We start from the raw sequence: 26,889 nt of genomic DNA, 5'->3' as shown, positions 1-26,889 counted from the left end.
CCAGATTATCGGGACCCTTTCAAAACTCGCACAACAAATACAGCCACCGCATCTAATGCATCATTTACCAGAGCAGATCCCCGCGCGTTTGATCGGCAGATAGGCCAAAAAAAAAAAAAAAAAAAAAGTGGGGGGGTTTGAGAAAAAGAGAGAGAAAAATAAGGAGGTGGGGGGGTGCAGCGGGAATAAGCAACAGCCAAAAATAAAAAAATCTCAGGGTGGATGCCTGGTTCCTCCCCCCCCCCTCTAATCGCATTCACGAACGGTGCCTCTTTTTCAAAGAAGCGCGCGTGTGCGCGTATTCCGCGGGACAGCGCGTGCACACATGCGGAGTGGCATTGCGGGGATCCTGCCGTGGAGACGCGCCATGTGAGGCTGACAGTTTCAGCCGCCTTCTCCATCGGAGTCTCCTCCTCGTTGCGCTCCGGAGGGGATAACCACGTATATTTATTTATATTATATACATATATCTCCTCTTAACTGCTATGGGTTCCTGGGCTGGATGAGGCGAGGCCGACAGGCAGTTTTCTCAGAGAACGAAAGGAGGAAGATGAGGGATTTTTTTATCTCTATTTTTTGTAAAGCAGAATTTTTTAAAAACCAAAACCACACACCGAACTGCCCCCAAGACCCGTAAGGTCGATCTTCTTAGGAAACCTCGCCAGGAAATATTGATCTGGACCGCTCCTGGGTGTTCATAGAAATCCGTGCAGTGATGGATCGCCTGGGGAGAAGAGGCGTTTGCTGCTTGCCGGGTCGTGCAGGGAAAGGGGGAAGGATAAAAAGACCCGGGGAAAAAATAAATGGATCCTGCACTCTTTGCAAGGGACTGCTCGGCTCCTGGTCAGCAGCCAGACGGTGCCCGGTGTGTGTGTGGGGGGGGGGGTCTGCCCGGCCAGAGATTTGTGGACGGGACACCAGGAAGCTCCATAAAGCGCGCAGAGCTTTTTCTTTTTGGTCTTTCAGCAGTGCCTAGATACCGGCTCCCTGGGTGCCCGAGCACCCACAAAATTCCCCATAAAGGGTCTGGGCACCCACACATTTTGGCGCCAGAGCCATGCACGCTGCATTGGCACCCAGGGTCGCGGGACCAAGCTGGCACTTCTTCAGCAGTGGGTACCTGGGTGGGGTGTTTGGAGTTGAGCGGAGGGAGGGGGCTGGGGGAGGCCCCAGGGCCATCTTTCCCTCCAAGGAGACAGCCTTACTAACCCTCGACTGTGCTGTGGGTCACCTTCTACCCCCACCTTAAGCCTCTTCTCTTCACCTCTTGTCCGAGTTGGCAGAGAACCCCCAAATTTATCCATAGCCGCCCCCCAGTCTTTCTGGAAGCAGAAGAGTTCACCACCCCCACCACCCCGGGCTGCTTAGGTGATGGGATCTGATGAGCCCCCGGGAGGGAAAAGCTAGCAAGCCGGTGAGAATCCAAATTCGTAGGAGGCCGGTGTGGATACCAAACCCGTGGCAAGCCCCTTTCTGGTTTCATACAGGCGCACGACGAAGAGCAGGTTTGGCAGCGGGAGGGGAAGAGGTCTGCAGGTTGGGGAGATCTCCCAGGAGTGGGGTCACTCGATCCCTTTCCAGCTCACTCTTTTGCAGATGTCACTTGGGGAGCTGGGGGTCGAAACTCGTTCCCCCTTGATCTCTGTTTGCTGGGACCTGCGGAGCTCGCTTTGCATCAGGATTAACCCTGGCGCCGGACCAAGAGTCAGACCTGGGCGACAGGAAGGAACCCTGCTTGGCTTTCCTCGCTTTTCATTATCCCCGTTGTTGTTTTTATTTGCTTTCAATGTTTTGGTCTTTTAACAGAGGGGAGCGATGCACATAGTGTGCATTTGAGTCCTCTTGCCCAGTTTCCTTCGCTGCTCTTTCTCTCCCACTGGTGGAAGGCGAGCTATTCATTGCACGAGATCTGTTGTTGCAGTATGCTGGGCTTTCGATGCTTCCTCGCTCTTTTCACTCAGGCTCCCGGTTCAGCCCAACAAGCAATATTATATTCCTTGTATACTAGCTGTGTCGAAATGTGTATACATTGGAGGCCTAGCATCTTTATCTGCACGTTGTTGCTCCTGAGCAAAGAAACATAAAATTCCTTTAAGGTTGAATGGAGTCCTCCAGAAGTTTCAGTAACCCATGTTTAAAGTTGGAGATTCATCACTGCTGTTCACAAATCAGGGATGGACGGACCCGGAATTTTGCTTGTCCCTTCTACACAGTCACGATTTTAGAGGAAAGGTGAAGATTATGGCACCCCTTGCGTCTTCTGGAGAGAGACGTTTTATGCCAAACCCCACACCTCCCAAGAATGTATCACTATTTGGATCAGCTTGATCTGGTGCTTACAAGAAGAAAAAAGAAAAGAAAACGAGGAAGGGATAGAAAGAAAAGCTAAGCTGTAATACGGAACATTGGCGCTGAAAAATATTCCCAGAGATGTTTTCTTCCTCCATTTTCCAGCAAAGCTCAAGCACACAAATGCATCAAGGCCGGATAAAAGTGTTATGCAAATAATACCACTTGCAAGTTCAAAGACAGGGAAGGAGAGATGTAAAATCAGTCCATTGTAGATCTTAACTCCCTCCCCCCCAAAAAGAAATAAAGAAAGGTTTTAGTTTTATTTTAAATAGTGGGGCTGGCTTGCTGTGGCATCTTTCTTTACTTTAGTTACAGAGAAGCATAAAAACTTCAGGGGGAATTGGAGTAAAATTGCAACAGCTAAAAAAAAAAGGAGGTTGGGGGGGGGGGGGAAGCCAACTGCACACTTCTGCCTCTATTAAAGAGGTTTTCTTTTTTCTTTTTTGCAAATGTTCAACTTGTACTTTTTTTTACAGCTACATTCACAGTTGTTCCCTCTAAAAATGGACCTGTGTTCGTTTATTAATAACCTAAACATTACGTATTAAAGACCTATGAGTGACACAGGATGACAAAAAGCTGTATTTTTCCAATATACACAAGCGCACATTTAATAACCTTCTATTGCATCTCAGCTAGGCCTTCTCCCTGATGGTTCCCATGGCAACTGAGATAAAAAAGCAGCCATTTTCCATATCTCTATGAAAGTCTATTATATTGCAGGATTAGTTCATCTTCTGCTAAGGTCAAACACAAAGTCATACAACCTGAAATATTTAGAATCCATGTACATTCATTTTTTGTAATGCCCTTTCATTTCCCACAAAAGAGTGGGCTCCCTGGAGGTTTTATTCCCCAGAAAATGCAAAGCAAAGCATTAAAAAATCATGATTAGCAGCTGATGAAAAGTTCAATTTTTCTTTTTTCTTTTTCCTTAAAAAAAAAACTATTGTTACACAGGTAGTGCATTACCCATTTATCTCTATCAACAGCAATGATTTCTAGTGATATTGAACATATAATTGGTTTCAGTTTGATTTCCTGGTGGGGAGCGCCACCTACTGGTCAGTCTTGGAAAAGATACAGGCGTTTTCCAAAACATGGGGTTTGTTTGGGGTGGGTTTTCATTTGTTTGTTGTTTTGTTTTGTTTTAGTTTTAATATGGAGCTAAGATAACAAAGGTAATCTGGGTTAAAGGTAAAGGGGCCCCTGACCATTAGGTCCAGTCATGACCGACTCTGGGGTTGCGGCGCTCATCTCGCTTTATTGGCCGAGGGAGCCGGCGTACAGCTTCCGGGTCATGTGGCCAGCATGACTAAGCCACTTCTGGCAAACCAGAGCAGCACACGGAAACACCGTTTACCTTCCCGCCGGAGCGGTACCTATTTATCTACTTGCACTCTGACGTGCTTTCGAACTGCTAGGTTGGCAGGAGCTGGGACCAAGCAACGGGAGCTCACCCCGTCGCGGGGATTCGAACCGCCGACCTTCTGATCAGCAAGTCCTAGGCTCTGTGGTTTAACCCACAGCACCACCCGAGCTGCAATTTACTCACTTGCAAAAAGACAACAAACGATGACAGCAAGTTGATGCCAAAACATCACTTGCTTGCTGAAGCTCGATAGAAGTGTGTGCTCTGCAGTCTTGGTTTGAAAGATGAGATATGTCAGCGGCGTAGCATGGGTTGTCAGCACCCGGGGCAAGGCAAGTAATTTGTGCCCCCTAACCCGGGGCAAGGCAAGTAATTTGCGCCCCCTAACCCCTAACCTGCCGCCGCTGCCAGGTTCTTCTTGCTGTTGCCTGGTCTGGTCTGGTGTGGTTCTCTCCCGCGCTCAGCGCTGCGCTGGGCGGCCGCTGCACTGTCCCTCCCCCAGATAGTCCCTCGCTCTCTCTCCGGACCACACGCCTGGCACCCACCCCCTCCACAGTGGGCGCCGACCCAGCGGCTCAGATCGGATTCGCACAGCCAGCACTGCAGTGAGAGTGAGTGAGTGAGCCAGGTAGGGGCAGAGAGCTGCGAGTGCGAGCGCCCCCCCCAGATGTTGCGCCCGGTGTGGCCGGCCCCCCTGCACCCCCCACGCTACACCACTGAGTTATGTGGCATCTTTGTATCCTTAAAGCAAAGGTCTTCAACATTTTTGAGTCCATGGCTCCCTTGACCAACTGAATTCTTTCTGTGGCACCCCTGTGGGGCTCAGGAGCCCAGTTGTGTCACCCCTTGCCTGCAGAGCTGGCAGCCTCTCACCCTTTTCTCCTTGGAAGCCCTCTGGGCAGCCACAGCTGATGCCCCTGGTCTTTGAGCTGCTTTCCCTGCTCCAAAGAGAGGTGGCTTCTCGCACTGCCCCACAGGGGCCTGGGACTTGTCTGTCCATTCCCAACAGCAAGGGCTGGTGGACTGTCTGGCTGGGCTCCCTCGCCTGATTGCTCCAAGGCCACCTCAGCTCCTGGCAACCAGCACCCCCTGGCCAGTCCCAGAGGCACCATTCACCTGGGGAGTTTGTAGCCACGGCTGCTGCAACAAGCAGCTGTGCAAGCTTTTGGGAGGCAGAGATGCGAGAGGGCATCAGAGGAGGAAGGGAAGGAACAAGGGACAGAGTCCAGTGTTGCTTGCAGTACTCCTGACCTTCATTCAAGGCACCCCAGAGTGCCATGGCACACTGGATGAAAACCACTGCCTCAAAGGGTTCTTAGGTTTCAGAACATGCCTTAGCAGGCAGATTATGGGTGCTGTTAAATGCAACGGATACAAACACATAAGAGCCCCACCGGAGCATAGAATCGTAGAACTACAGAGTTGGAAGGTCTCCAGAGGGTCATCTAGTCCAACCCCCTATGATGCAGAAAGGTCAAAGTACTATTTGGTCCATCAGCACCCCCCACCACCACATGGTTTCCTACAGTGGCCAATCAGATAGCACCAAACCACATTTGGCCCTTCATTGCCCTTTGGAGAGGTCTGTTTGGAGCTCTTTGCTATCCTTTTTTGCTTTCACAGCACTAAATTTAAATTGGTGCCATCAGGAAACTTGACCCCCTGACTGCTCACTCTTATTTCCAGATCCCTTATGAATACAGTGGTACCTCGGGTTACATACACTTCAGGTTACATACGCTTCAGGTTACACACTCCGCTAACCCAGAAATAGTGCTTCAGGTTAAGAACTTTGCTTCAGGATGAGAACAGAAATCGTGCTCCAGCGGCATGGCAGCAGCAGGAGGCCCCATTAGCTAAAGTGCTGCTTCAGGTTAAAAATAGTTTCAGGTTAAGAACGGACCTCCGGAACGAATTAAGTACTTAACCCGAGGTACCACTGTAAATGTAAAAGCATTGGGGGACCCTATTGATTATACTCCATCATGTGAACCACCCACCTATCCTGTTTGCTCTTCTTTAAGCAGTTTCCACCAGCCCATAAGAGGGCTTCTCTTATCTCATGACAGCTATATTAGCACAGGAGTCTTTGAAGCAGCACTTCAGAAGGGGTTTCAAGCATCTCAGTAAACAATGACTACTGGATCACCCCAATCCAGTAGCCAATCCCAACTGGCTTGATGTGTAATGAGTGATTGAGTGGACTGGTGCCCAGACAAGAGACCGAGAGTGATGGGGCTGGGGTGGTACATTCCTGCTAAAGAAATATCACTTCTCCTAAACCATAGATGCTTCTACTTGGTGAGTAGGGCGCATGCATGGGTGGAATAATCTCTACAGACCCACTTAACGGACAACAGGTTAGTGCTGCTGGCTGCTGGTTGTTGAGATGGACTTACTTGGAAGGAGAGGCTGAATGCTAAAAGAAAAGAGGGTTCTATGTGAACACAACTGCAGAACCTTTCTGGTCAAGGATGTGATGCAGTAATTCATGGCATCTGATCTCCACAAGTCTCAGGGCCCATAGTAGCCTCTGTATATTTCAGCCTTTGATTTGTAGCACGATTGTTCCAAAGGCTCACGATGGAGATGTTTAAAACACAGTACTTGCATGAATAATAAAACTGAACTCTTATTTATTTATTTATTTATTTATTTATTTATTTGTTGATGTTGCGATACGTATTTGAAATATTTACATAGTATTACATATTAATTATATTTGTAAATTCACATTTTCCCATTTCATTATGTACCAACATTTAGTCATTTCTTATTTGCTTCTTATTTCTTGCCCTATATCTTCCCTCCACCCATGCGTGACTTCCTTGTTTTTATTTGATAACTTTATTATTGTGATTGTATTTTTGTATCTTAATTAAACATACATTCTTGTATATCTGTTTAACTTAACTTTGTGAAATCAATCTATGCATATCAATAATTTTTTGTTGGAGCATCTTTTGGTCATGTGTTCTTCTACACACTTCCATTCCTGTTTGAGATTTTGGTTAGATTGCATTCTAATTGTTGCCGTCATTTTTGCTAATTCAATCATTTTTTTAAAAAAATATGTTGCCAGTTTGTCACTGATGGTACTTCTTCTGATTTCTAATTTTTAGCAGCCAATAACCTTGCGGTGGCCATTATATATAAAAAAATTCTCTTCATGAACTCTCATCATACTGCCCTGTTCCTGGCCATCAAAGCCTTCTACCACGTTCAGGAAGTGCTCAGATATTAGCAATTCTCAGAGCGAAGGAATTCCACAGATCAGTGGCATTCTTCTGCACAGGGAAAAGCTTACAAGTCCTGTGTTGTTCCATTATTTGAAAAGCAGCTACAGGTACCCTCAGGTTTAGTTGGGGGCAATGGTTGACAATTTCGCCCTTCCCTTGACAGCCATCGGTCCGCTCAAAATTGCTACTCTAAGGTTCATTCCAACCAGTAGATAGAAAAATGCTGTGTCCCCACATCATCTCCTTCAGCTTGGGTGGGATGATATTGATAGAACAATTTGCTTCCCCCAACTTAAGTCGCATGTGCCCCCAAGCACGTTTTTCATTCACCCTGGAGTTTTTAAAAAGTCCATGGAGAAAAGGGAAGCAGCAGGAGAATAGAGAGAGGAAGTGACTGGCAGGGCAGTTCTCTCCCTCTTTCTGATAGAATCAGAGAATTGTAGATTCACCAGGAGAACAACCACCGGAAAGGTTTATTGGCCTCATGTCTTGCTTAAGGACATCTAGACGGCTAGTGTGGGGAACAGGATGATGGACTAGCGAACCTCTTGGTGTGCTTCAGCAGGACTCTTCTTATTTCTCCTGCGTAGAAGACAGGTGTATAGACAGACTGTGGTATAATTAGTTTGGACTTTAGACCAGGGGTCACCAAACTGGTTTGTGGCACTCCAGTGGCTGCCCACAAGTTTCAAGCAGATGCTCCATGGTGTGTTTGTGGATTTGTGGTTGAAGACAAGAGATGCTATATCCATTGTATTAAATATTAATATGCATTTTAATTGTTTGTTTACTGCTTTTATTTATTGTATTTCAGTTTTAATTCAATCTGTAATACAACGCCATACCACAGAAGATAAAAGAAGCTGTGAAGTGCAATGAAAAAGCATACAGCATCTAGCACAGCGCATAACAATTGCTACATCAGGCAGAAAATTATTAAGTGGTCCACCAAGACCTTCAGCAATTTTCAAGTGGCCCATGCAAGGAAAAAAATAGGAACTAATGGTATACATTCTACACCTTCAGCTGCCACCCAGTTTTCCTTGCCTTGCATACCTGAGGCACTTTGACATACACCCACCCACACCCCTTTCAGACACTTCAAACCACACAAAGATGTTTGGGCAGTGGCCATAGCTCAGTGGTAGAGCACCTGCTTTTCTGGAGCTCAAATTTTCACTCCAGATGAAGAATTGCAGGTCACTGGGCAGGGAAAGACCTCTGAGCAGGCAAGCCTGCAATGGATGGACTAGTGGTTTGCCTGAGCTTAAAGCTGCCTTATATGTTCATTTGATATAAGACAAATGAGGGATGGGGGAAGGCTAACTCAGCAGGCAGAGCTGGTGCCACATGGAACTGCAATAAAATAAAAGCTCTGGCTTGCTTGAGACAGGTTGAATGGCTGCGAATCTGTTATCACCTCAATAACATGAAGGACCACAGCCATTTTCTCCTTCAAGGTCACTCCAGAAGGCCTGGAAGAGATTGAGAGCAAACAAGAAAGCAACGCACAGTCTTGCATTTGTGTTACCGCAAGGTCTGCCTATATATAAGAAAAGGTTAACATATAGCTTTATAAACTCATGCAAGTGCTTGACACTTCCTTGGAAGCTTTCAATGAATCTGCAGTTGCAAATAAGCAATCCCCCCATTTTTGGAGGTGTGCTGAAGTCACTGATGAATTCAAAGCATCTCCTGTTGAGGATCTTTTGAGGGGCATTGCCTACTTTGGCAAATCCAGGACCAAGAAATAAACTCCATTGATGATATTTAGCTACTATTGATCATGCAGGCTCTTTGTGGGTATGAATCTTGAGGGGCATTGACTTGGCTGTATTGTCCCTGACTGCCAGTCTCATAATGCCGTTATACAGATCTGTGGCGCGACCACAATTGGAATCCCGTGTGCCGTTCTGGTTTGCCTCCCCTCAAAAAGGGCTGGGAGAAGTTCAGAAAAGGGCAACCAAGATGATCAAGGGGAAAGTTGCAGCATTTGGGACTATTTGGTTCAGAGACAAGGTACGTAACAGGTGACATGAGAGAAGTAGATAAAAGTAAGCGTGCATGGACAAAATAGAGAGAGAAAATATTTTCACCCTCTCTTATAACCCTGGAACTCATGGACCTCCAATGAAACTGAATCTTTGAAGATTCCATACAGATAAAAGAAAGTAGTTCCTCACACAGCACATAGTTAAAGTACAGAACTTGCTCCCACAGGAGGCAGTGATGACTACCAACTTAGATGGCTTTAAAAGATAAATTCATAGGGAATAAGGCTATCAGTGGGTGGCTACTAGTCACAATGACTATGCTCTGTCTCCACAGTCAGAGGCAATTATACATCTGAATATTGCTGGAAACTGCAGAGGGGGAGAGTGCTCTTGTGCTCAGGTCTTGCCTGAGGATTTCTCACAGGCATCTGGTTGGGCACTGTGAGAACAAGAGGCTGGAATAGATGGGCCATTCGGGCCATTTGCCAGATCCAGCAAGCTCTTCTTATTTTCTCAGTTGGTTAGAGTGTGGTGCTGACAATGCCAAAGTTGCAGGTTCGATCCCCGTAAGGGACAGCTGCATATTCTTGCATTGCAGGGAGTTAGACAAGATGATCCCCGAAGGTCGCTTCCAACTCTGTGGTTCCATGAGATATCCATGAGAAGTCCTGGACTGGAACTGGTTGTGGCACAGAGGTAGACCATATGCAGAAGGGCCCAGGTTCAATCCTCAACATCTCCAGGTAGGGTGGAGAGAGACAGCTGACAGAAACCCTGGAGAGCTAGTGTCAGTCAGTGGGGAAAATAATGGCCTGACTCAGTATAAGGCAGCTTCCTAGGTTGCTGAGGCACAGAAGTGATAGCAACCAAAGGTGGGCAGAGCACTAGAACAGTCAAACCTCGGTTCTTGAACACCTCTGTTTTGGAATGTTTCAGCTCCCGAACACGGAAAACACGGAAGTATATGCTCCAGTTTTCGAACGTTTTTTGAAACCCAAACGTCTGATGTGGCTTCCACTTGAGTGCAATAAGCTCTTGCAACCAATCAGAAACCACATCTCAGTTGTCAAACGTTTCGGAAACCAAACGCACTTCAGGAACAGATTGTGTTTGACAACCGAGGTTTGACTGTAGCATGAATACATTGGGGGCTTAGAACTGGAAAGCAGTGTCAGAACATTGTGTACAGATATAGTGACATAATTGGAACATGGAGGAATGTGTTTGCATTTGGCAGGGGGGAGAGAGCTCCTCAGTTTCCCCGTCAGAAATGAAGCTCTTTGCTTCCCTTCCTCCCCCAGCAAATTATTCAACACCGAGCCTGCCCAAGCGCCTGTTTGCTGCAGATCCGTAAATCATGCTCGTTTCTGTGCGTCCATGTTTCCTTTGCCGTTTACACTCACTCCAGCAAGAGCCACCTTGCTTTTGTCTTGTGGAATGCGGGCCTAGCGCTGGACTGACACCATTATTCACCTGCTCCAGAGCTGAGGAGAATGGGCTTTGCTAGCAACCACCAGGAGCTAATGATTTAAATGATTACTCAAAGCGGACAAGCGGTAACTATTGACATTAAACAAGGTGCTTCCATTGTTTGGGGTGTTTTATTTTGGGTTTGTTTCCCCCCCCTCACCTCCCCGCCCAGTCTCTTCACAAGGCAGCTTGCCTGCAGGGACAACTCCACAGTATGGCTTCACAAGGAAATGCCTGTCAGGAGATGTGTCAACAAAAAGCCATCAATAAAGTGAGTCCTAGAAGCTTTGCGCAAGGAAGTCTGTTGATATATTTCTAAAAGTTCTTAACTGTGCAGGCAAGAGCTCGTTCATTTAAAGGAGGGCTGGGGAGCCATCTGTCTGGGCCCTCAACACGTCCCCCAGGCCTCTCACGCCCCTTCTCACCAGACTGCAACCCTCACTAGCCTGCCCAGCCATACATATCCAGAGTTGTTTCCATGCAACCACAGTGCCAAGCTTTCAAGTAAAATCCAAAACTCTGGTGGATCCAGAGTAACAATGTTTTTTTCCTCCTCTGAACAGTAACATGGTTGTGTGGAGTGTACGTTTGACATGTAGGATCCTGCTCAGACTTGGACTGGCCATTTGACAGTTCTGGCAAATGCCACATAGGCTGGTGAACACAGTATTCAGACGGATCATGGAGGAGACTGCTCTCTCTCTCTCTCTCTCTCTCTCTCTCTGTGTGTGTGTGTGTGTGTGTGTGTGTGTGTACAGTCCTTGAGTTTATTTCTTGAATTTTAAAAGGGCTTCTTTCTTTTCTTTGGCTGGTGTTTTGGCAAATAGTGGAAGGAGGGAGAAATTCTCACTAACCCATCAGCCACACAGCATGGAAATAATAATATTTAGCGTATATTATGCTAACTGAGACAGTGCTTACACAAAGGGGTGGGGAAGTTGAAGTCTCACAGAAAGTGCAGAGCTGCAAGGGCTGTACTCCACAAAGCCCAATACAGGACTTGCTTCCCAATTACCTTGTTAAACTGAAGCGCCTCATTCATTAAGCACAAGGCCAGGTTCAAGGTTCTTGTATTAATTTAAAAGGCCCTTTGCAACCTGGGTCCACAATACCTCAAGGGCTGCCTGATCCCTATATCCCTGCCTGATCACTGGGTCTTCCAGGGAGTCACAGTTACTGGTTGCCCACGGCTCAGATGCTTAGCTCCTATCCACCAGGAGCCAGATTCAGGAAGATGCCCCATGGATCCCCATGGAACTGTATCTCAGAGAAATTGCCTTTTTCCACTGTGGAGAAAGATGTTAAAGGGCAAACCTCAAGCCACACACATTACAGTCAGAAGGAGAACATGCATGGGACAGTTTCCTTCTCTTTTTTTATGCTAGTTGTCTATGGAATCTTGTAGTCCAACTCCATATCTGCCTCCTGTCTAAGGCACGCACAACAAACAACAGTTTTGAGAGGCATGGCCCTAAGGGGCAAAACTGAGGGAAACAAAGAGCGGCAGATCTAAACTTTATTTGGACACTGGAGGTGTCAAAGAAGAAATGAGCAACTACTTCCTCTCTTGTGTCAATCTTCGCTTACTGTGCCTTTTATTTTTGGTAGGCAAATTGCGTTTCCCCCTGACTTTCTGAGACCAGGCATTTCCTGATGTTTCCTTTTCTTCAGGGGAAAGCAGGGGTTTTGTGTTTTGTTTCGTTTTTTTTGTTTTGCCTTGATGCCCATTTCATGGAATGTTTCCTTCCCCTTTACCCACCTTTCTTTTTCTGCAAACAGGGATTTTCTGTGCCAACAATAACTTCCAGCTCCTCACTTTGCCAGCTCCTTGTCCTTGTGGTACAAAGGCCCCAAGTGCTTTGTGTGTCTATGTAGTCTCCCCCCCTCCGTTCCCCCCACAACACACCATTCCGCTTCAAATCAGTTCCTTGTGTGCCTTATGTGCACATATTATGGGCCAGTCTCAGGGCAGCATCGTCTAAAGAAGCCGACTGAAGCTCACCGGTTCCTTTCACTCCCTTTTTAAAGTAAAAAGATACTTTAGGAAAACAGGAAGAAAGGAATCCCTTTGACCAGAAATATTCCTGAGAATGTCGAGATGTAATTGACTCTGCCTTTGCTATGTTTCCAAAATTATAATTCATTTCTTAAAGAGCTGATTCACATGATCCTTTGGGAATGTTTCAAACTGGGTCACAAACTTGCTCATCCATTTGGAACAAGAGTCCGTCTACCTTATTTCAAGCAATCTGCTGCTGGGTAAGGCCAGGAGAGGGCTGTATTTTGAGTTGCTCCCTGCCCCAACTTTCACCCCCCTGCAAGAAACTACAGTAAGCCCCTAGTTTATGTGGGGGCTACTTTCCAGAGATCATGCCTAAAGCCAATATCATATTTGGTCAAAACCCATTGGGTTCAATGGTGGGTGGGATTGTCGAAGTCATTTTCTCAGAAACCCCACCACTTTAAAATAAAATAAAATATTTTTACCAGGTGCATAAAGCTGAATGTGCTCATTAAATGCATGTAAGCTGCAAACTTATTGTTTTCCTCTTCAAACTGGAATTGGATTTTTAAAACTGTAACATGCGTAACCTCTGCAAAATAGCACACCGCCCACCTAAAGGGATCAAAGTTGTAACTCTGAGATAGCATCTTGGCTGTTAGCCCTAATGACTTGCTCCCTGCCTTGCAGGCCTTTTCTACCTGGTCGGGGAAGGTGGGGCCGTGACTGACTCCAGCTCCAAAAACTGAGGCTGCTGAACAGACTTTTGGGCTGGGGTATTGCTGGTGGGGTTTTGTTGGGTTCCCCCCACGCCCCTGCTTTTTGTTGTTGTTGATTTTTTTTGTATCTTTATTTTTAAATCTTATAATGATTTGTGTGGAAATTGTTCGATTATTGTTGTGTACTTGTTGATGTGTTTTGTTTGTTGTTTCTGGCTACTTTCATTATGCTTGTAATAATGTAAACATTTTCTCATTGTATGCTGCCTTGCGCATGGTTTTAACTACAGCAAGGCAGCATACAAATTAAATGATGATGATGATGATGATGATATGCCCAAGCCAAGGAGATTGCATGTGGACCTTCCATTGAGAATGGTTTGCCGAAGCCATCCTGAGGATGCAGTTTTGGAGTGCTGGGAAAATGTGTTGTGGCTGTTCTTACATCCCGTCAACAGGGGTGTAAATTAAAACAGGCCCCACCTGTATTTTGAACAGTAGGGCTCAGGCCCAGGATATGAGCATAATATTAAAGCAGGCAGTGCTTTTAATAGTATGCATTGGATACAACTGAGGGAGAAAATTGGCTCAGTTTCCTTTTGAAGGTGACTCTACCTCTACCTGGGACGCGGGTGGCGCTGTGGGTAAAACCTTAGTGCCTAGGACTTGCTGATCGTAAGGTCGGCGGTTCGAATCCCCACGGCGGGGTGAGCTCCCGTCGTTCGGTCCCAGCTCCTGCCCACCTAGCAGTTCGAAAGCACCCCTAAGTGCAAGTAGATAAATAGGTACCGCTTTATAGCGGGAAGGTAAACGGCGTTTCCGTGTGCGGCGCTGGTGCAGGCTCGCCAGAGCAGCTTCGTCATGCTGGCCACATGACCCAGAAGAGTCTTCGGACGGCGCCGGCTCCCGGCCTCTTGAGCAAGATGAGCGCGCAACCCTAGAGTTGGACACGACTGGCCCGTACGGGCAGGGGCACCTTTACCTACCTCATTGACCCTTCCTGAAAGAAAACATCAACTGAAACGCATTCATCCTCCGAAAGCTAAACATTTTGCAGTTCAGAATTCAACCAAATAATGTGCACATAAGTTCATATACCAGGTAAAGTGCACATTAAATGCATACTTTAATGAAATTATTTATTAATGATGACATTATTGGGAAAATATTAATATTAAATCAATATTAAATAATTAAAGGTTAAATTAATATTATTAGGGAGATATTTAAAAGCATTTGCAAACTTATGTGGCAAACTGAGTTTAAGACTGGGAAAATGAGAAGCTCAAATTGACTCGACCCTAGCAGAGGACCACCCCCTCATCACAGAGAGACACTTCAGATCTTCTAGAATGAGGCCGATCATGAAGCACAAATGCCCTGTACTTCCTGTGTCCTTCACTTCTGTGCGGAAGGGAGGTGGGAAAGATCAATTCTGCATAGTGCAGAGAAGCTTAAGGAATTGAAAGTGTGAGCCATTACTCATCCCCTCCCCATCCCATCCATTGTATAAGATCCAAAGTCCATAGAAACGATGGCCACCAGTCTCCATTCACCTGAGCTTAAGGCAGGGCTTTTGGGTCAAACGAGTGTGACCTCTAGTCTGGGTGGAGCCCTGGCATGTTAAGACTATGGGCTGAACTCTAACCAACTGTAAAGCACATTTGCAGGTACATTTTATATTTTTAAATTCATTCGTTTTACATTTAATCAGCAGGTTACTTGTTAGGAAAAACATGCCCAGTTCATGGTCTTGATGTAATTTATCTAATAATTTAATTAAAGAGTCCTCCCCCATCCCACCCCCATGCACACCAACACAACCCAGAACAGCCATTTCAAATGCGACAAGCAAATCATTGGAAAAGGAGGCTTGGCTCAATAAATTCTATGAAGTCTGACCAACACTGATGTTGTCTGATAAGGCGGCTCGAAGACAAGACAGGCCTATCAATTGAGTCAGGCCAGCTAGCCAGGTTGTCATCTTGAGAAAGTAAAGCCAGGCAATGCAATGCAATGGGGGAAGGATTGCATCAGAAGGCAAGCATCCTGACCCTATGCATGCTTACTCAGAAGAAGTCGGTTTCAGCCAGTTCAAAAGGACTTACTTCCGAGGAAGTGCTTGCAGGACTGCTGCTTATGTTGAAATAGCTGTATTGGGAAAGTGTGGGACTGGTGATCTGAAGGTCCCTAGAGCCTTCCTTCGTTTCAGCAAGTTGTATTTTCCTTGTAAAACAAGTTTTTTGAGAGGCAGTGTGGTGTAGTAGTAAGAGGGTTGGACAGGTCTGTGAACAGAGACATCTGCCAGTTTTGGTTTTCCTCTTTGTCTCATTTCTCCAGGCTTAAAATCACTTTACTCTATTTGCAAAAAATTCTTTTAAAAATCTGCACAAAAACCCAGATGCATTTTTGTTCTGATTTCTCCTAAAAATGTGTTTCTGTATGCAATTTGGCCTCAAGCATTTCCCCTAATATTATGCACATTATTTTCACTTTTACGTGGAGATATTCCAGTCCATATCTGTTTTGGAAGGACAGATCTGTCACTGGAAGGACAGATCGTGAAGCTGAGGCTCCAATACTTTGGCCACCTCATGAGAAGAGAAGACTCCCTGGAAAAGACCCTGATGTTGGGAAAGATGGAGGGCACAAGGAGAAGGGGACGACAGAGAATGAGATGGTTGGATGGTGTTCTTGAAGCTACTAGCATGAGCTTGATCAAACTGCGGGAGGCAGTGGAGGACAGAAGTGCCTGGCGTGCTCTGGTCCATGGGGTCACGAAGAGTCGGACACGACTAAACGACTAAACAACAACAACAACATATCTGTTTTGCATTTGAACTTATTCTTAAATATGAAGTTGTGTGTGTGTGTGTGTGTGTGTGTGTGTGTGTGTGTGTGTGTGTGAAATTGGTTTGATAGGTTGTGTAGGAAATGATTTCTAAATGGAAATAAATAGTATATGCATTTTTGTGAACCCTGTTTGGCTGGAGCATGGCTCACTTCCTGGTTCAGGAAGTACAAATCAGTTGTAGGTTCCCATGAAAATGCGAACTGAACCAGTTCTTCCCCTATCCCTAGACAGGACACAGTTAGACAGGCCTAGGGAGGCCTAGTTTTAGATCCCCATTCAGTCATAAAACTCAGGAACGACCTTGAGCCAGTTGTCATCTCTCAGCCTAATCTACTTCACAGAGAGCGCAGTGGAGGCTGATCCACTATGTACAGAGTTCAGAGAAACTATAGCATTCCTGTTTTTCCTTACGTTTAAAAAATGCTTTATGAGAACAGAATTCTGAACCAGATGGGCCCCTGGCCTGACCCAACAGAACCTTCCACTGCAGTCATTATATGATGTACTGTTTATACAAAGGAAACCTGTTGTGGAATCACCTTATTAAATACAAAAAGAGAGCAAATGATTGGCCCAAGGTCACACAGTGAGTTTCATGGTTGATTTTAACCCTGACCTCCAAGGTCCGCTTAATATCCACTTTATTCCAAATTCGGGGGGGGGGGATGCAGAAGTTAATAAGCTGGGGGAGGGGAATGATATTTTCCCATATATCTGGAAATGGATGGGGTCCCATGTTAAAACAGTCCTTTAAGATTAACCAAGTCAAGCTGCAATCCTGTGGATGTGGCTCATGGAATTCAGTGGGGCTTACTTCTGAGTAATGTACAGCATGAAATTGCAACTTCTGTACCAAAGTAAGGCCATTTTCAGTTGAGTTGGGTCATATTGGTACAGTGGTACCTTGCAAGACGAATGCCTCGCAAGACGAAAAACGCGCAAGACGAAAGAGTTTTCCGTTTTTTGAGTCGTTCCGCAAGATGAATTTCCCTATGGGCTTGCTTCGCAAGACGAAACGTCTTGCGAGTTCTTGCAAGTTTGTTTCCTTTTTCTTAAAGCCGCTAAGCCGTTAATAGCCGCTAAGCCGTTAATAGCCGCTAAGCCGTTAATAGCCGTGCTTCGCAAGACGAAAAAACCGCAAGACGAAGAGACTCGCGGAACGGATTAATTTTGTCTTGCGAGGCACCACTGTAAATTTTCATTAACTTTGCAAGGAAGGGAGAATACCAGAATAACTTAGCTGAACCCTTGTGAGTGCTCATTGGCCATATCCCATGTCCTTCAAGCACCGCCCCCCTGCTGCCACCAGCCACCACTGGCCTCGGGGGCCAAGTGCTGGCACCAGGCCTATTGGGGGTGCTGAGAAAAAATGTTGCTTCGGTTCATGGCTCTATCCACCATGAGCAGAAGGAGAAAGCAAAGTAGCCATCAGCGGAGTGTTTGTGTGAATCAGCCCACATAGACACACCTCCAGCTAACACAAAGGTACACTAGCCACAGAACACTGTTGTGTGTCCACAACACCGTAAACAAACAGCTCATAAATCATTCCTCCACCAACTTAAAAGGGAGGGAAGCGCGGACCTTTGTAGAAGCTCGACTTGCCAGCCTTTAATTGACAGAATCCATTAATAATGTTTTCCAGCCGCTTCTCGTTCAGCACTCTAACCCCCTTTTAAAAGTCCTGTCATGTTAAAAATTGACATGTGTTGACTTTGGCCTGCGAAAGCCCGAGTGCTGGTTGTAGGTAGGAACTTTGGGTGTTTAGTCTGGCTTGCATTTTATTTTTCCCTTTCATCAAATTAGTTCAGCTGTAGTTTTTGAAAAAGAGAGAAGAAAAGGAAAACGGCTTTACAATCTGAGGCTCTGGCTCGGGATTGCAGCATCCCACCCCCACCCCTTAAAACACAAACAAAAAAAAAAACCGCTTACAAATGTTGCGTGATGCATGTCGAAATGGCCAGCCATGAGAGAAAGGGAGGCACATGAACCTGACTGCATGGAAGCAACACCTCTTTTCAGAGAAGTGTAGGAGACTCCATTTCCCTAATACACAACTGTCACTGTTTGTTTTAAAAACCTGAGGGCACTTCCTAGCCAAACCAAAGCACTTTGAAGTCCCGTTGGTTTCCGTGGAGAGATTTAATCTCATATTTAATTTTCCCATTGAAATCCATGGAGAAAGGGGCGAGGCGTGTGCAGTTAGGCATAGTGTGGAGAGAGTGGATAGGGAGACCATTTTCTCCCCCTCTCATGATACTAGAACTGTCGGCCATCCAAGGAAGCTGGATGCTGGAGGATTTGGGACAGGAAAAGCAACTAGATTTTCTCGAAGCACGTGGAACTTGGTCCCACAGGACGCAGTGACGGCCACAAGCTTGGGCGGCTTCGAAAGAGGGTTAGACAAATTCATGAATGATCTCGATGGCTGTGATCTTCCTCCAGTTTCAGAGAAAACAGGCCTCTGAATACCAGTGGCTTGGAATCACAAGTTCTGTTGTACAAAGGTCCTGAGTGTTGTATCTCTATGGGCATCTGATTGGCTATGGCGAGAACAGGATACTGGAAAAGGTGGATTTTAGGTTTGATCCAGCCAGGCTCTTATGTTCTTAATACCAGTTCTCTTTGTAGCAGTGAATGAACCCATGACATAATTTGTTTTGGTCTATTCTATTGTGGCTTTAACTTTCTGTATGTTTTAAATTATAGTAGTGATGAATTTATTGTTTTATCTTTGTTTGTAAACTTTTAAGGGGTTTTTTCTACCAGCAATTGGTATATAATTTTTTATGAAATGCATATATAAAACAGATCACTTAAATTAATGGGAGGAATTCAGTGGTTGGCATCCATCTGTCTTGGGAGACAATGGAGAAGTGCACCCTTTGGGCGTGAAATCAAACTACTGGAAAATTACAGCGCCTGCTGTGGCTGTAGAAACTCATGCAGGAGAGACATGTTTTGTTGCAGCTGAGACCGATGAAGGCATCCGGTTATGTTGATGCAGATGCACAATGGCGTTGCTTCTCTCTGCACTCTTCCCAGCGGTCATTCCTCCTCTGGTCATTGCTGTGGACACACAACCTGACTGTCTACCTCCAGGCACTGGAGGGGATGTTCAATGGTAAGGTAAAGGTAAAGGTAAAGGGACCCCTGACTGTTAGGTCCAGTCGTGGCCGACTCTGGGGTTGCGGTGCTCATCTCGCTTTATTGGCCGAGGGAGCCGGCGTACAGCTTCCGGGTCATGTGGCCAGCATGACTATGCCGCTTCTGGCGAACCAGAGCAGCGCATGGAAACGCCGTTTACCTTCTTGCTGGAGTGGTACCTATTTATCTACTTGCACTTTGACGTGCTTTCGAACTGCTAGGTTGGCAGGAGCAGGGACCGAGCAACGGGAGCTCACCCCATCATGGGGATTCGAACCGCCAACCTTCTGATCGGCAAGCCCTAGGCTCTGTGGTTTAACCCGCAGCGCCACCCGCGTCCCAGTCATGTTCAATGGTAGCATTAAGGAAATGGCTCTGTCAGCCCAAGCATTTCTGTTTGCCTAATAGAACAGTCTTCTCTCCCCCTCCATGTGCTGATCTGGGTTTTTTCTGAACCCCCACAGCCAGATTCAATTTGGAGGGCACAGGAGACACGGAGGGAGGAAAGCAGGGGGAGTTCTGTTGGGCTGGCAGAAATCCTTGCATAGGCTTCTACTAGTGGGACTGGTTGGTCCAATCAGGAGAGAATCAAGGTAGATTAGGTACAAGTACACTTACTGGAAAAAAAGGTGTGCCTTGTATTATTTACAGGGATTATTAAAATAAATCAAAGGCGTTTGGCTGTAATCATTAAAAATATTTACTTGGCAATAAGCCCCATTGAATTCAATAGGACTTGCTTCTTCTTTTTTTAATATTTCTTAATTTTACATGTCAGAAAATTTAAAAATAAAATAAAATAAAGCAGATGAAAAGGATAGGGTTGGGTTTTTTGTTTTACATCTTAGTTCTTTTTCCCCCTTTTCTTTTTTTAAAAAAGCTTGGCTTTTAAAAAAGTCGTTGGACTCTTTAATGTGGATAATAAGCTTCCGGTACCTCCCTCAAATTTCCGCTGGTCATATGACATTCTCCTCCAGATCATTGCCTTCCATAGCTTTTGCCTCCCTCAGTCTGGATTTTCTTATATCTTCCCCTTTTCAGAGCATCCCTGGTATGACAAAATCTGAACTGAGGGAGGGGAAAGCGAGGGAAGGCAATAAATTGACCAATGGAGAATTAATGGAGGAAGAGAAAGCTTTTGAAGGTGCCTGGTTTTGTTGTTGTTGTTGTTGTTGTTGTTTTTTGTAGGAACTTATTTTCTAATGCTCATAAGGTATAAAATGGGTACATTTCCCCTGCAAAACCATTTGGATATCAAAAGTGGGGTTTAATATGCTCATTGGGACCTTGGAAAACCGTTTCCTAATCTTCTTTGTGGAGCATTGCACAAACAGAACACATTGTGATAAACACAGGGCAGCTGATGGAAGCAGAAGCCACGTGTCAATTTACTATATCTCTCTGTAACATGTAGTAAAACCTACCTGATTGTCTCCATCCCTACCCACTGTCACCAGTGGCAATGCATGGGCAGGGCTGACCCTTTCACTAGGAAGAGTGGCAGCCGCCTCAGGCAAGAGATGCTAGAGGGCAGGCAGTGTTGGAGGTCAGAGCTGTGTCTGCCCTATGGCTTGCTCTGTGCCCCTTAACCTAGTCTGTTGCCCTCAGGTACAGTAGAGGAGCACTGAAGCAAGAGCCAGCTGCCAGTCCAGTCTTTCTGTGGAATGAGAGGAGAGGGGCACTATATTTTCCTCAGAGAGCCAGTGTGGTGTAGTGGTTAAGAGCGGAAGACTCGTAATCTGGTGAACCAGGTTCGCGTCTCCACTCCTCCACATGCAGCTGCTGGGTGACCTTGGGCTAGTCACACTTCTCTGAAGTCTCTCAGCCCCACGCACCTCACAGGGTGTTTGTTGTGGGGGAGGAAGGGAAAAGAGAATGTTAGCCGCTTTGAGACTCCTTCAGGTAGTGATAAAGCGGGATATCAAATCCAAACTCTTTTCCTTCACCTCAGACAGCGGAGCATCTTGGCCTGACGCTGGAGGAAATCCACAACATGATGAAATCATTTACAGAGAGAGAATGGCACAGGCTGCCATTTTGGCAGCAGCCCTCAGTTTATTTACTACTTTATCTATTCCCATTTCTGAATGGCTTCCTATGAAACATTGCTATTAAATAAAAGTGTCAATAATTAAAACATATATAAGACAATATCATGTATAGGAACAATTTCAAATCCATTGTATGCTGGGTTAAAAATATACACTTAAAAGGTTGGTTATGAAAGGAATGACTTCAATGGGTGCAAAAAACCCCACAAAACACTAGAGATGGCACCTGTGTGATACGTTGTGGGAAAGCCCGATTCCAACATTCATAGAATCACAGAACTGCAGAGTTGGAAGGGACCCCGAGGGTCATCTAGTCCAACCCCCTGCGATGCAAGAATGTCAGCTAAAGCATCCATGACAGATGGCCATCCAACCTCTGTTTAAAAACCTTCAACAATCCATCGCTTCTCATGAGAGTCTGTTCCACTGTCAAACAGTTCTTACTGACAGAAAGTTCTTCCTGATGTTTAGTCTGCATTTCCTTTCTTGTAACTTGAAGCCATTGGTTTGGGTCCTACCCTCCAGAGCAGGAGAAAACCATCTTCCATGTGACATTGTATGGAATGAATCTCCTGATGAGATGTTACCAGTGATCAGTTGGGCATACAGTCGTACCTTGGATCTCGAACGCCTTGGTACTCGCCTGTTTTGGCTCCCAAACGCCCCAAACCTGGAAGTGAGTGTTCTGGTTTGTGAACGTTTTTTGGAAGCTGAACATCCAACGCGGCTTCCGCAGTTTCTGATTGAGTACAGGAAACTCCTGCAGCCAATCGGATTTGTGCCTTGGTTTTCGACGCTTCCATAACAGATTCTGTTTGAGAACCAAGGTATGGCTGCATAATGATATTTTAGGTATCCTTTTTGTCATTCAATGTGGTTTATCCCTGAAGACCCAGCTCTTGCTTTTCCCCTTTCCTTCCTTAACTGATGAGCAGCCACCCTGCAAGCCCTCACTTTTGTGGGCAACCCCTTGCTGATAGCACTTTAATTTAACGTGTGCATGCCAGGGCCCAAGTGATGTCATATTAGTTTAGGAAGCGTAGCCTGTGTTGTGCGGGCAGCTTAACTGGTCTGAAAGTTGTGTGGTTCAAGCAAACAGCAGGATTTATGTTACGCACGTCCCGTTCTTCCCATGCAAGCCAGAATATCTGCGTAGTGATGGCTGGGAGGATACAGGTTGCTATTTTAGAGCCAAGTGGAATGGCGTTTCTGAAACTTCAGGAAGTTAATAACATGCTCATGTCATCGTGCTGCCGCTTTCAAATTGAATCCTTCTCTTCTCGGCTCAGGGGAGATGAGAGATTCCGTCACAGAAAGCAGAGTTGGAAATAACAATGGAAAACCCCGGTGAGCAAATGACCTTGGAAAGGAGGGCGAGACCAGACTGCTAGTAACCCACCTCTTGCGAGGGAACATGGAGGACCAGATAGGCCCGCTGGCTCCTGCTTGAACCCAGAGGTCAGTACAAGAGGCTACCTTTAAAATGCTGGGGCTATAAAGAGGATCTGACAAAGGAGGAGGTCACTTAAGAGATTAAAAATGCATAGACAGTTTTGCAGCCCCATTTATTCCTCAGTGTTTTGTGAGTGAAGATCTTTCCACATATCTCTGAATGTCAGTTGTCTCAGGAAGTGATGTAGCAGCTCTTTGGGACTAAGAGTATATGCCACCACAATCTCCAAGCCATGCAAGATCCCAGGGGTTCCAGGTGCTGACCCAGGGTTCATGTTACCTTTGGAAATGAGGCATAGCAGAGACTGTGGCGTCTCTACGAGATATGGTTTATTAACACATATAAACAACTTGAGCCTACGATGCAGGGGTTCACAGTATTACAACCCCAAAAGGATCTTGTTTCTGCCAGGCATTCTTCTCCCAGTTTGCTGCTTTATATCTAGCTTCTAGTTCACATCACTTCACTCTCTGCTCTGAACTCTCGCTTTGTCCTTCTAACTACCTGGAGTTGTGGGACTGGGCCCTAATCATTTACTGTCTCACACAGAGCCTCTTTCCTTTGTTCCCCTTAATGGCCCATCACCCATGCAATCGCCTCATCAGGAGGCTAGCCTGACTTATACAGGGTGAATCCTTTAAAACAGGCCCCATGGATACAGAGTACACATGTTCCACGGGGCCTCTTTTAAAAGACTCACCCTGTATTTTAACACTTGCTGGATCCAGGGGTTAGAAGGGTCTTGGCATACAGCCTAATGCCCCAAACTCAAAACAATACCTCTATTCAAAAGTAAGCCCTCTGCCTAGCCTCTCTCAGGTAGTCTTAAAAAGAAGAAAGTTTCAGGGTGCTTTCAGATGGTGTTTATTATAAGACAGGTTTTTTAAGCCTCTATACAATGTAGGAATCAAAATGCCAGTCTGTATCCTTCCCACACATTTTGTCCAAATTTACCCTTTCAATGGAAAATAAATAAAACCCTGTTTCAGACCCCTCAGTCACTGATTTACAGTATTAAACTCAATTCACACAGAAAGTGTGGGGTGATATCATACCCCTCACAGGGTGGGGGTGGGGTTGCAGGAGAAAAGACATGCCCCCTTGCAGAAAGAATCTCTAGCCATTTCTTTAGTTCTGCAATGGCCAGCCATTCATGCCCACCAGCAGCAGTTTCTTCTGGTGAAAGAAAATTGGCCAGGCCATGCTTGCCCAACCAGTTTGACTGTCAATAGCAGGGTTGTTTTTGCTGTTTACAACCAGAGTTCTTAAGAGATAATTCAGAGCAACACCCATAGTGAGTGTGTGTGTGTGTGTGTGTGTGTGTGTGTGTGTGTGTGTGTATCTATATGGAACCTTACAGGGTGACCTTCTGGGTGACCTTACAGGGGGCCACACGATAGGTAAGGCCAGAGACAAACATGGGTGGAGCAATTAATGTAAATTTGACCTCTGTACAGTAGGTTTTCTACAACCATTCACACTCCCCTCACAATTCTTCATCCAGGCCAGCTGCACAAAAACATTCAAGGAGGTAAGGGGTGTGGCCTAGAGAGGGATGGTATGGATGGGGGAGTAGCTTCCAGGCCTGAGGTTGCCTACCCACCCATTCTGGACTCTATTTCTATATAGCTCTCTGTCTCCGTGTATACATATTTACACACACACACCTGGCTAACCTTCTTCTCTAGCCAAGCAACCCATCCACATGCACAAGAACCCTGTGTTGAGAGGACGGGTGAAACATTTTTAAACAGCTCCCTTTGTAACATGAGCAAATCAAATAAAAAACGTGTCAAAATACCCTTTAAAAAACCTTCAGTTTCCCAACACTGTAAGACTTTAATGCCTTTGGCCTAAGGCAGATTGGAGCATGTGTGTGTGTGTGTGTGTGTGTGTGTGTGTGTGTGTGTGTGTTGTTTGTTTCCTGCAAAGGCCAGGAGAGCCTATTGGATTACAAGGCAGAACAGTGCAAGAATCTGCTCTCTAAAGGGTCAAGGTGTTTCCCTAATCAGGATCACTTTAAATCTGCCTCTGGATTATTAGTCCTGCCCTGTCTGCTGCCTGCGGAGGAGGAAGAGAAAGGAGCAGCAATTCCTGCAGGGCAGAGGGCACCAGCCCAGTCAGCTAGACAGGCCCGTTGGGTGACTGGATGACTGTGGGAATGATCAAAGAGCTACACAGCTTTCTTTGGTTCCCCTTTGCTATCTGAAAGCATCATATTAAATATTGATGCTGCACACTGAATAACCTATTCCAGGGGTCTGCAACCCGCGGCTCCGGAGCCGCATGTGGCTCTTTTACACCTTTGCCACGGCTCCGGGGCGGATACTAGCGAGGGGAGGAGGCGCATTGGGCACCCCGACACTCCCCACTGTGGCGGGCGCTGTACTGGCTGTGACGTCGCATGGGGGCGGTGCGTGCGTTAGTCACGCACCGTCCCGACGTCACCTTCCCGCCCGCTGTCAGATCGTGGCTCCGGAGATATATTTGTTTTAAATGTCGCAATGGTTTTGCGGCTCCCAGTTTTTTTCCCCTTCAGAAACGGGTCCAAGTGGCTCTTTTTGTCTTAAAGGTTGCAGACCCCTGACCTATTCGATTCAAACTAATCAGGGAGTTCTCCCCATCCTTTAAAAATAACAATAAATTGGGGAATCAAGGTTTTTGACACAGTTGAGGGCAAGGATCGTCCTTGAATCTTCCCGCCACACTTGCCGTCCTCTCCTGCCACACCAGTGTGGCATGCCATACCCATAGACTGCAGCAGAGGATCCAGACAGCCTTCCTTTGCAGTGCTTTGACCACAAGGATATTGTAGCTTATCCCTACTCCTGAGTCCTGTCTTTCTCTTAAGCACAAACTCAAAACAAAGAAATGAAACATGCAAGCATATGCACATTTAACATTTGTATGGATTTGAAACTGATGGGCCTGCCCATCCCTTTCCCCAAAAAGCACTGGGAACTGTAGTTATGGGAGGGGGCTAAGAGCTATTTGTTAGAAAACCCCAGTAAGCTTTCACAGAATGACATAGGGAAGAACAACAGTGAAATGCACGTGGAACAGATTTAGAATCCTCAGTCACTGCCTCTCCCCAACAGGCCACCACTGTATACCCTCCAAGTGTCCCAATTTTCCAGGGACATTTCCAGAATTACAAAAGCCACCCTAGCTTCTGATTTGATCCTGGAATGTCTATATTTCCCCTGCCAGTGCCAAGCTCAGGAAGGAGGATGAGCCAGCTATTGTCCCAAGTGATGGTGGTAGTGGCGGCAGTGGCTGTGAGGGAGTAATCCATGGCCTCTCCATGGCTGCTGCTGCCAGCCTCCTCCCTTGGGAGTATAACAATAAAACCATGAACAGGGCGATGATACAACGACTACTACAATTGAAACAAGGTAATATCATCCAGGCAACTATCCGTAAACAAACAATAAACGTCAATAAAAATGGCAAAAGTAGTTTCTTTCCCAAATAATTTTTATCTTAAACAATAGCAAATGCAGTAAATAAAGAGTTCACTTGTGATATACCAGTGGTTCAGTGTTCATTTCTTCTCTTTCCAAAATAGATTTTATCTTGGACCATTGCAAACACAGCAATAAAGAGTCCACTTGTGATATACCAGTGGTTCAGTGCTCGGACGTCGTACCGGTAATCTGATGTTTCGTCGCTGAAGAGCTTAGTCATTGAACTTTGTAGTAAATAATATACAAGAGAAGACAGTATGTAAACGACTTAAAGCAGGGATATCTATCCCCATTTGCATGTTTCCATCAGGAGGAGCATAGAAAGAGGACAATGTCCTTCAGTTTGTTAAATCCCCTAGGTGGTCTTCTCTTGTATACAGTGGTACCTCGGGTTAAGTACTTAATTTGTTCCGGAGGTCCATTCTTAACCTGAAACTGTTCTTAACCTGAAGCACTACTTGAGCTAATGGGGCCTCCTGCTGCTGCCGCGCCACCAGAGCCCGATTTCTGTTCTTAACCTGAAGCACTATTTCTGGGTTAGCGGTGTGTGTAACCTGAAGCGTATGTAACCCAAGGTACCACTGTATTGTCAATCAGCCAAAGGCCTGGTTAAAGTGGAGCATTTTTGCCTGGTGCTTAAAAGTGAATGCCCCGGGAAAACCCACTGTTTACCACTAAATCAGAGCTAGCGTCAATCCACAGAAAACCTGATTGGCGTTCATTCCAATTTGGCTGTAAACACCAGGCTTTCCTGTGGAAGACAGCAGGA

The 26,889-nt window shown here is 45.9% G+C and overlaps 2 protein-coding genes across 7 annotated transcripts in view; one reads left to right on the top strand and one right to left on the bottom strand.

The window, feature by feature from the left end:
• The window catches only part of GATA2 (GATA binding protein 2), a gene marked incomplete at its 5' end in the record, with an annotated part of 197,344 nt that overhangs the window by 37,775 nt on the left and 132,680 nt on the right, over positions 1–26,889 (bottom strand). The window lies entirely within an intron of this gene.
• Positions 1–26,889, top strand: part of LOC310700217 (uncharacterized protein) — a 75,137-nt gene that overhangs the window by 23,070 nt on the left and 25,178 nt on the right. For 2 of the 6 annotated variants that reach the window (XR_014522488.1, XR_014522489.1), the window contains one exon: positions 6,013–6,805. The gene's annotated coding sequence lies outside the window, so the exon portion shown is untranslated. Of the gene's footprint in view, positions 1–4; positions 122–6,012; positions 6,806–7,777; positions 8,607–22,489; positions 22,659–26,221; positions 26,413–26,889 lie in introns of those variants that run through there. The other 4 variants (XR_014522486.1, XR_014522487.1, XR_014522490.1 and 1 more) reach the window with 4 other exon arrangements.

Source organism: Podarcis liolepis (assembly GCF_965112155.1).
Source record: "Podarcis liolepis genome assembly, chromosome: 2".
Taxonomy (NCBI): domain Eukaryota; kingdom Metazoa; phylum Chordata; class Lepidosauria; order Squamata; family Lacertidae; genus Podarcis; species Podarcis liolepis.
This window is presented reverse-complemented; position numbering and strand designations above follow the sequence as displayed.